This window comes from Phalangium opilio, unplaced genomic scaffold, assembly GCF_054372755.1.
Source record: "Phalangium opilio isolate 3A_F unplaced genomic scaffold, DU_Popi_V2 ptg000217l_1, whole genome shotgun sequence".
NCBI lineage: Eukaryota > Metazoa > Arthropoda > Arachnida > Opiliones > Phalangiidae > Phalangium > Phalangium opilio.
This window is the reverse complement of record NW_028324218.1, coordinates 4,479,499-4,491,245: the sequence shown is the minus strand read 5'-3', so window position 1 is coordinate 4,491,245 and position 11,747 is coordinate 4,479,499.

The window sequence follows — 11,747 nt, the reverse complement described above, 5'->3', positions numbered from 1 at the left end:
TGAAAAAAAAAAATATATATATTTTCAAAATTTTATGCTTTTAATTGAAAAAGAATTGCAATCAGAAGATAAATCATAAACCTTCAGTTTCTGCCTCTATTTCCGTTGAAACCAAAGCTGCCAATGTAAAACTAAAACTTATCCTAAAATCAAGAAGAGAATCAACCAGGGCGAGTCGAAAATGCGTGTCTCGTTTGAACAGGGGTGATAGCCAGGAAGCTTATAATTTTGCCCTTTCTGTATTGGTTCTCGTTATCGAACGTTTTTAACGTTTTATAATTGTATTGTTTATAAAGTTAAGTTGGTAACTTGGTCCAAACTCCAAATTCCAAAACCCGACTATTAAAAAAAACCCGACTTCAAAATTGGCCACCCCGACCCGATCGGGGTCGGGGTTCAAAACCCGGGGATCCCCGACTTGTCGGGTCGGGGACCCCGTACGATCACTGATTATCTGAGGCCCCAAGCTAGTACCTTCTTTTAAAACTCTTCTCGATTTTTGGAGAAATAGACGTAACTTCCAATAATAAACACCGCCTTAAAACCAAAGAAGAGGGAAATTTCCCTCCTCTTTGTTAAAACCATTCTAAATATAACGTCGGTATATACTTCCTTTTGCTTCTTAAAAATCCCCCTCGATTTCTTTGAATTTTTTAATAGGGGAGCGAGATAAAAAGCGTGAAACCCTTGTTGTCGACGGGTGACAGGAATTTTAAAGGGACTATTTAACCGTCCATTTAAATTAAGGCAATACCATAATCCACTCTCTCGCTTTAAATATATCGAGCAAACGTAAAACACAATGTTTAACTTTACTAGGCTAGTACAAATAAATCCTTTCTTAAACTTACTGTTATAATTCCCTTCCTTCTAAAATACACGAACGAAAAATACCCCCTCACCACAATTCTCTCCCATTCACTCTCCCTTCAATGACGATCGAAAATTTTTATACTGTCTAAGGCAGTTCTCTTTCACGATGCCGCCATCACCACCACCACAGCCAACAACAGGCCAGGTCAAACTAAGACCCACATCGTAGATGTTCATCATACGATGAGGCTAAAAACGGTTTTTGGTTAAATCGGGCTGTTTTTTATATCCCTAATATAAATATTGGTGTCTTTAAATATCAGGATATAAAATTCAGTAAAATCAACTGTAGATAAAATAGTTTAGTCTTATAACCAACTAAATAAGAGAGAATTTCTGTATTATTAATTTTGGCAAGAAATAAATTACCGATGAAAATAACTATGCATTTTAATGAATACAGAAACAAATAAAAAAATTGGAACTTACCTATACCAGGCCTTGTTTCAACATCGGCACCATTCTGCATAAGACTAAATTCGCATGCTACATACAAGGGACTAAACCTGTCACACTCTAATGGATTGACGTCACTTCCGGCTTCTATTAGCTTTTTGACGATTTCGGTATAACCAAACCGGCAAGCCAAGTACAAAGGCGAAAAGAATCCACGGGAGCTATCAGATTCCCACCATTCAACTTTTTCGTTTTGTCTTTCCCGATACTGAACTAAAAGCTTTAACAGACTTTGGTTATCTTTGGATAAAACGTCGATAAAGTTGCTGAGTGTGTCAAGTTGACCTTCGCGGATTAGTACGTGTAGAACGGTTTCTTTCGAGGCATTGTGGCAAGCTGGTGGATTTGTGGGATAATTTTCATCTAAAACTTTTACGTAACTTTGTAAAATCTTCTCAGTTTCCTCGCATTTTTTGCCATTTCGAACAAGCACATCAAGGAAATTTCGAACCACTGCAAATTCCTTTTTTAACATTATTTCTCGAGTCAAAATTGACAATTTATTCCAGGCGCCTGCGTTTTTTTCCGTATTTTTAGCTAGGTTCAAAAGGTAATCCACTACGAAATATTCAGCAAAGGTTCGATGTATAAACGTCAGATTTCCAATATAAACTCCGACCTTTAAAAGTGAATCCTCAAGTAGGCCTTCTTCGTCCTCAAATTCGGGATAATCCAATTCTTCATTTAAGTTTTCAGACAATAAAAGTTGAAGAGCGTATTGTCTGTGATTCTGAAGTATTAGTTTTTCCGCAATTTCTTGTGCGTTGGTCAAAGGTACGTTACCGTCCGTCGAGGCACTTTTTTGAGTATAGTAAATTTCTATTTTACTTTTGATAAAATTTTCGTATAAATCCATTAACGATACGTTGCCAATAATTGCGGATTGATTATTTGAAATGTTACGGAGCATATATGACGCTAATAATCTGCATTGTAATGGTACTCCCATGAAACGTCTTTCGTTATCTTTTATAGATTTGGATAAATTGTCAATTGATGTTGAGACGTATTTGTTCATATCTTCAAGCGTTCCCGGGAATTTTATATTCACAATATTAAATTGTTTTTGCAAATATTTAACAATGAACTCCACTTGATCTTCTTTCGAAAATGGTACCATAGTATGGGCCCAAGTGCTCAAACAATCTTCCAACTGTTCCTTGGTATATGGCCTAGTTGATATTATAATTTTCTCGACACGAGTTTTCGTCAACGCTTCTAGAATTTTTACAACCTGGCTATCATAAGTCGGACTAATTTCGTCAAATCCGTCGAAAAGTAACACCAGTCTCCCGTAATTGGTTAACGAATTTTCGAACAACTTTTTTTCAAATGGGTTTTTCAATGTCGTGTTTTCGCTGCCAGGTAAGATATATTTCAGCATAAAATCCGATAACTCTTTCGGATTGGCGATGGAAATTTCCTCTTCTTCTAGCGTTTTTAAAGTCTTGGTGCACTCGTTTAAGTTGACTCTAATTACCCAATAATTTGGATATTTAAGTTTGATTTTTTGTCCCAATAAAGAAAGCACGGTTGATTTTCCCATCCCAGGAGTGTCGGAAATAATCAGTGATTTGCCGGATTTTTCAATCAAGGTTTCTTCAGAATAGGAAGAACTCTGATCTTCGACCAAGTACTTTTGTAAATAATCCAGTGTACCACGTGACTTGTACAAAATTAACTTTGAATTTGAATCATACTTTAACCAATGAATGTTCTTATTTGGATATTGTTCGCATAACAGTTGAAAATCCTCATCCTCCGTTATTTGAACGCAGTTTTCTTGATTTGCGAAACGCGGATCGTTTAGAGCTATTAATTCGGAAGAGTCTATTTTGTTTAAACATTCTTTATCAATAACATCTTTTAGTTGGAACTCTCGTTGAATATAATAATCCTCGACGTCACCCAGACTCTCGAGCTCCTTTCCGACAGTTATGTCTTTATTTTTAATCAAATTAACCAGAATTTCGCCTTTCAGAACATCTTCAAATTGAAAAATATCCTCTTCGAAAATGAGATCTTTCAAACTCGAGTTTTCATTTTCTTGAAATTTGATTACTTTTCTCTTCATTAGATCTTCCTGAGCTTCAGTGGTCAACTCGCCCCACGTGATTCCGCCATGTTTTATCACGTGCTCTATCTTCAAATCTTGGTTATTCCCATCCGTTATTAAAACTAATTTGATATTTGTTTTAGTATATTTAATTTCGTCTCGCAAATCTTGTAGAAATTTCCAACGTTCGGTATTCGAGCCGAGTTCGCCATCGCATTCGATTAATATTATCGTTTCTCCCAAATTTTCGTGTTTTAAAAATTCCTTCAAAGTGAAGAAAGTTTCCGTTGTTAATAAACTTTGCAATTCAAAGGCCAAAATTAAATTATTTCCCTGTGAACTTGGAATTGTCGTCAGAGCCTTTGCCATAGCGATATCGGTTCCGTACTGAGCCTGAATTTGACACACTTTGTCTGGTTTATTTTCGAAAAATCTTATTAAAGCATGCCAAGGACCTTTGGAGTCTCCGACCTTTAATTTGATTAAATCGTTGATTTGTTTTCGGTATGTTTGAGATAGGTCGAAGTAAGTCGTTTTCCTGACTTCAAAATCGGTTAAGGCAACTTCGGCTTTCTCATTTAATTTGGGATAAAGTCGAAGCAAGCATTTAACGTATGGCACAAGTTGACGGATATCCGAATCAGTGTCGCATTTAACGATATCACCTTGAAGACATAATTGTTCTAATTTACGTTTTATCTTGTCTTGTAATTGATCTGAAATTTGACTGTAGTCAAAAATTCTATTCGGGATTATTTTCAATTGCTGGAAACGCTGCAAAAACTTCAATTCCGAATCGGTGAAAACTCTGGAGTGAAATTCATTTTTCGCAACAGGTTTCAATTGATAGCGAACTTTTATTGTTTTGTGGACTTTTGAATCAGTTCCATCGGTTATTGTTACCTCTACCGCCACTTCCTCGGGATTTGGGTCAAATTTCGTTGTTTTGGCCCAATCGAAAAAATTGGAGTATTCGTTACCTAAAAGTGACTTCCGGATTTTCCAAACTGTGCAGAAATTCCACATATGGACTCCAATTTTGGGCCAATCAACCACTTCCATTATTTCAACCCATGATGAATTTTCCAATGTTTTTAAGATCCCGTCAATACTGTGAGAACTTAACGTGTAACTTATATACTCCTCGGATTTAATTTCAGGAAAAATTCGGTACAATTTTCCAACGTGCAAATTGCAACAGTTGACAAAATTTGGTGACGAGATATAGGTCGTTATGTCCAGGCGATCTACGTCGACTATTTTCCCATCATATCGCACGTCAAAATCACTGGCCATTTGTAGCAACATATTTCTGCAACCTGGGCTATCAAAAACTTCAGTGCGCGTGTGGTAACCTTTGTAAGTCGCGCCTGCATCTTCTTGGTTTCGAATTTGGCTGAAAAATCTTCTTTGACGCTTGAAGAACTTGACGAAATACGTCGATTCTTCAACCACCATCAAGTACTTGAGTGAAAATGTCGTTATTTGGGCCAACCAACCTCCCAGGGAATGTCCCGTGAAATATATTTCGAATTTGACGTTGTATTCTTTCTCAACTGAACAAACGGCTTCGTAGACTTTGTGCGTAAATGTGCAAGCTGCGTTCATCTGTTTAACATATTGATTCCTGACGATTCCATTTACATCGGCTCTTAGCGCGTCAAAGTTTAAGATATCGGTTCCTCTGTGGGCTATGGCAATTCTGCGTTGCTCTGGATGCCAAAATGCGGCGCCAAAATATCCCCAGATTGCACCCTTGAGCGCCTTACTTTTAGCTGTTGTAAGAAGTTTCCAATCTTCAGGTATGTCTTCTTCAGTTTTATTCTTTTCCAAGTCTTTGTAGGCCTTTGCTGCGAATAGTGCGAGTGTTTTACGATCCAAGAAAGCGGTGACGTTGTCCAGCTGTTCTTCTTTAGAGCTTTGCTCTTTTGTCGTTCCAGCTTTGAGGTCGTTCAGAAAATTGTCGTTGCTTAATTTTAATTCTTCGTCAAAAATTATTTTGTCGCAATAGATTGGTAAGGGATTTCTCGCTTTTGAATCTGACGCTGTTAAAGAATCCCGATTCAATGTATTTAGATATTTAAAATAATACCATGGTCATCTAATCTCGATGGTCATAGCAAGGAGAATAAAAAGATATTAGGGAAAGCATTTTTTTTTTCACTCTATTAAAAATAAATTGTCTTTGAAAGTTCAAAGGAAAAGGTTTTCAATTGTTTTTAAATTTAAGTAGTTCAAATTTAAAAACAATTATAAAATATCGATTCTATTAATATACAACTTTTTCTAAAAAAAAATTTATATTATTTTTATTATTGTTTTAACTTTAAAAACTAAACAAGGTAAAAGAAACTACAAGACGCTCTTTACCTAAAACGTAAGTGGAGGGAGTTTCCTACCCTCACCATTGTAAGCGACAGTTTTCGCACTATGACCACCTAGCTTAAAGGACTATGAAACTACATTCGGAGCGAATTATAAAATATCCTACCTGGCCCTGCCATTGTAGAATTTATTAATTTTTCCCAGAAACTCGAAAACCAAACACGGCAAGCTTATGTTATAATTTTACACTACAAAAAAAGAAGAGAAAAACATGTAAATTCATTGAAAACTAAATTAAAAGAGAATAAACATGTTTCAATTTAAAATAGTAATGAGATCACTCACGTGACGTGGAATTATTCTATCCAAATTCTTCACCCGCCATTAATGGAGTGCAATTTCTATTGGTTAAGAACTATACATCAACATGACGTCGTTAATTGTAAATCATGTTTCAAATACTGAAATCTAAACTTACTTTTTATCTTGCTAATCCTTTTCACGAACAATCTCCGGAATCTTGAATATTACGCGTTCATATTAGCGAAAGAACAGAGCAGATTAAAATAACTTTTAACAATCTTTAAAATGTTCTTACTGAACGATCTACATCTATTTCAATTAATTTTAAGCAATTAAACTAAATATTCCGAATTTAGCGTTAATTTCCTGTAATAAGGATATGGACACGACTGAACTAATTTAATCTTTTAAAGTCCTTATCCGCTTGCCAAACTTCACTTCATTGTGAAATAAAATCAGCTGAGGTTTGTCACGCGGTGAAACTTACCTTAAAAGGTACAAAAGAAGATAAAACTATAATTTGATTTTATCACGAGGAGATAGCAACGGTCTAATCCAATTAAAAAGAACAATGAATGTATTGTTACTAAGGCAAAAAAAAATAATTGTCTTTGACATTTGAAAAAGTATGGCACAAGTTGCTAGCAATTCCCAAGAATAGCAAACAAAAGCAAACTTGACTGTTACACTTATTGTTGTTATGTTTCTTAAAGGGAGGGTGAAGTAGAAAATCAAGTGATTTTTTATCAATTCTTCTACTAATTATAAGGCCAGTCTGCATAGCCAAACATTCAGGAAATTCTTCCGAATGATTTTAAAATTCAAATTAGGTTCAGATTTTAAGGATAATTTTGAAGAAGGTCCTCTGGCCAATCGCGTAACGCCCTGCCTTTTTAGTAACAAAATTGTCGTGGCACGCTTCGTATTGAATGAAATTTGTCACAAGATTTGATAAAATTAAGCGCGCGACGTGATAATCGTGGCGCGAGACACGGAGCTTGCCACGAGAATTTTGTTAATAAAAAGGCAGGGCGTTACGCGATTGGCCGGAGGACCTTCTTCAAAATTATCCTTAAAATCTGAACCTAATTTGAATTTTAAAATCATTCGGAAGTATTTCCTGAATGTTTCACTATGCAGACTGGTCTTATAATTCTTAGGAGAATCGATAAAAAGTCACTTGATTTTCTACTTCACCCTCCCTTTAAAAAATTGCAATAAATATAGAATTAATATTATTTATTTAAAATTTAAATGTAGTACAATAGATCGTTAATGCTACCCCTTTGTACAGAATCAAGGATGGTTAAGAATGGAGCGGGAATAAGACGTCATAAAACATTAAACAAAGGATAATTAAGAATAGGGTGGAATTGAATAAGTCCTGTCCTATAACGAGATGACTTTATAGAAATAAAGAACTTACTCCAATACAACATATTGGCAACGATTCCCTTTAAATCGGCTGTTAGTACGGTAAAGTTGGTTATATTGCAATTCCTTTATGGGATATGACGATTTTGCCCCAAAATATCCCCCACCTTGTATTTATGAAGGCCCTGATCCTCGCGGTTGTAAGACTTGCAAAAGTTCTTGGTATTTATTTCCTTATCTTCCTCAACCCTTTCAGCGAATTGAGCAAGTGTGTACGCATCCGCAGGTCATTGTCCAACCGTTCTACGTTGGTCCCTGTTTCTTTAATCCTTCGAGATTTAAGGTTTTCGAGAAAATCGAAGTTTCTTAACACTAAGCCTTTGTCTAAAATTAATCTCTCATTTTAGGGTGGTGGAATGGAATGGGATTTCCCGCCTTTAAATCTGACGCTAATAATGAAATATATCGAGCAAAAGTAAAACACAATTCACAATGCTTGACCTTACCAGTACAATTAAATGCAATGCTTAAACTTACTATTATAATTCCCATCCTTTTAAAATACACGAACGAAAAATATCACCACCTCGCCACAATCCTCTCTCATTCACTCTCCCTTCAATGACGAACGAAAAATTTCATACTGCCAAAGGCGGTACTCTTTCACGACGACGACGCCAACAACAGGGCAGGTCAAACTAATACCCACATCGTAGATGTACATCATACAATGTGGATAAAAAACCCTACAGTCGCTAAAATTTCAACAACTTTCCAATTGATCCATGTCCAAAATGTTCAGTAACCAACCTTATGACCTTTCAACTACAATACCCGTAACATTTCTCGGAATTTAATTACTTAACCTTCACTCATTTTCTATAATCCTGAAACATCCCCAAGATTTTAGAACAAACAAATTTAATTACCGTCTAAAGGACGCCCAATATTTCAATCCAATTAAAATTGCAAATTAAATAATCAGAGAAATAATCTAAAAAATACTTACGGCGCAACAAACACACTTCGCCTGTCCCGTTGAACCACGCAAAACTGATCAAACCCTTAATCACTTCATGGGACGCTCGACGAGACAACCGCTAAATTCACCACAGAGAGACGACATTTCCCGCAAAAAATGCCCACACACAAATAAAGCGGGAAATTAAAGAATACCGCCAATTTGAGAGAGAAAAATTAATTACACCGAGAGCGGCAGCAAATGGACTTTGAAGTTTATCTTCAAGATATTCTTTATTCTTTAAGTCCACTAAACGCCAACTGGCTTTGTTGCGCAATTAAGTGTACCTAGTCATTGAAGGGAAAAGGAGGTTTACTTGGGTGGTGACAGAAGGGGGTGTATGAGGTCAAGTCACCACCGGGAGGGACAGACGGAACTGTCACCATGTGTCGTATGCCTCCAAACTTTGTCGCTCAGAAGTTTGGCTTACAGGAGCGCGTAACACTCCAGACAAATTCGAGATAATTAAGTACACGTGGCTTTGTGGCGCCACACGAGCGCCCGGGGTTAAAGTTCACTACAGAGAGATAGCGCCCTGATTTTTTAGAATGGTTAAAAAATAATTGGGTGGGATTAAAATTAGTCTTTGGAAATCCCCCGTTGTTATTTGAATAGGGGGGAGGAATTAGGTGAAAGAATAATAATGCCAAATATTGGTTCTTTTGTTCAAGGTTACCAAAGGTCAGGGAAAAATCCCGTAAAGAGTGCAACACTTCACGTGCTGCAAGTAAAAGCGTGAAAAATAAATGGCAGAAACGATTCAAATTGATATAAATTTATTAATGAAACATTTCGCGTAATTAATTTTCGTTTGTTAATATTGATTACAAGTTAAGCAAAAAAATAGTACAAAAGTAAATATAAACTAGGTACAGTTTCGATTGTGTATTAATTGTTTAAAGAAAACCCTAAAAGAAAATTTTCCACACAACATTTTCACGTAAACCATATTTGAAAGCAAGAATTTAATCAGAGTAGAATTTAATTTCAATTAACCTTGATTATATTAAGATTAACTAATTTTTATATAATAAAATTAATATCAAGAAATTTAAATTTATATTTGTGATTGTATCATTAGTTAACAAGGTTAATTTAAAAAGATAATATAGCGTTATGAAGAAATCATTAAATTTTGTATTGAAATATTTAAAGCCCATATTATAATAAAAATAAAGCATTGTATATGTATAATAAAAAAGATAGTACCAATTAAAAACCAAAATTAAATTTCGTATTCCATTTATTAATTTTAGAATTTAATACCAAAAATAATAGTACATAAATCAAAGAATGAAGTCGATATTCGTGTTTTAAACATTCAAAATATCTAGAAACAATTGAGAACTTTCGTCGGAAAATTTGTTTAATAAAACCCAATAAAATAAAAGTATATCTTTTAAAGTGAAATATTTTTTTCAAAAAGTACGATCTTAACTTAACCTAATCTAAACCTAGCCCAAGACTCACGCGCTTTCATTCTTTAATTATTATTAATGAAGACTTGGGATTTCTAAACGGCTTAGGTCAAAAGGTTCAGATAATTTCTTTTTACTAACCAAAACATTTTCAGTCAAACAAATTGCATTGCTTCTGACTAATTTAATTTGAAGGTGCTGAACACGAATATCGACTTAATTTTTAATTTAATTAAGTGCCCGGTAAACTGCACTTATACTCTTTCGCATAAGACCGAACCGCCATTTTAATTACGGGTTATTATTTTAAAATCGAATTATCATAAAGAAATCGTTTTCATGAAAATGAAAAATACACGAGTGGCTAAAAGTGCGCCTCTTCTTAGTTTTGAAAGAAACAAGAAGAACAATTTTGTGGAAAAGGTGTCAATAAACAAAGCTAATTAGGAATAATTTGGAATAAGTATCAATATTTAGGGGTAAAAACATGTCCAATTTAGTAATATTTTGGAAAAGGTAGAAATTTATTCAGTTGATAATATCAAAAACAGGCGCGCATTTAGTCGCTCATAAAAAACATGAACCAGTGAAAACTTTAACGGAAATTTCAGGTAACATAACAGATTAAACCTTAAAAGTCCGGCTTTTTTAAGAATATAAAAGGAATTCAATATTAAAAATTAATGAATAAACAATCTCTTATTACAATATGATAATTAGTACATTTAATTAGTCTTAAAAACTATCAAGGACTATTACGCCATTCCCCCGCCAATGCTGTAGTGACGTCTGCTAAATCGAACCTCTTACCCCTTACCTCTCTCAGCCTGTGAGACTTCAACTAATCCCATAACGGTAAGGGGTCTGGCTAGCAGACACCATGAACTAAACCAATGGCGGGGGAATGGCACAGTAGTCCTTGATAGTTTTTAATCATGACTAATTAAATGTAATAATTATCATATTTTAATAAGAGATAATTAATTTTAATATTTAATTCCTTTTATATTTAGAAAATGCAGCCGTTCTTTTAATTAAGGTATAATCAGTTATGTTACGTGAAACCTGGGCTTAAGAGTGAACTAAAAGGAAGGCTTTCAGGGCGGTAGTGTCTCGTGTAATCATGAGTTAATAATATGTTAGCTCCCTATAAGTTACTCAGGCAATTAATTTTTATACTCCAGCGTTTTCTCCCGCGCCGCCGGCTTCCCAATTATATGCGACGCTCTGCGGCCGCCACGTGAACGACAATCTTATTTACTCTTCTTTCCGGTTTTTCCCCGGAAGCACGTGTAGTGGAAGCTAGCCAATGATATCGGAGCTATTTAAGCAGCCGAATATTTCGCTCGGTTAAGAAAGCAGTGAAGTGTATTGGATTTAGCTTAGTTGTATAATTTTCTGGTTTCAAGTCACAATAACAACTCTTATCTTTAGAATTCTTTATCAATATCCGCAAATTGCATTGAGTTCCTGCATTTTTTTGTCTCAGGACTGACACAAACGCCATGATTTAATGTTAAATTGTTAAAACATAAACATTCACGACTAAAACACTCCCTTGGTGAAAAAGCAGCCGACGATTCGAGGTCGAGGAGCCGTACGAGCGGGGTTTTTTTCGACCAGAGAGAGCGCAACATTCGGATTTTTTTTTTCCCGCGCGGGCGAAATGAGAAGAAATCGCTGGATACATACGCCTATGGAGCCTGAGTAACTTATAGGGAGCTAACATAATATTCACTCATGATTACATCTATTTTTTAGTACCCGACAACCATTTTTCCTAGAATTGGGGGTAATGGGGGATATTCCCGGGAAATTTTACCGAATTTACTCCCCTTAGGACGGCCCTGATATTTTCCCAGAAATGGGGAAACTGTTTTTGAGGGTAATGGGGAAGATTCCCGGGAAATTTTACCGAATT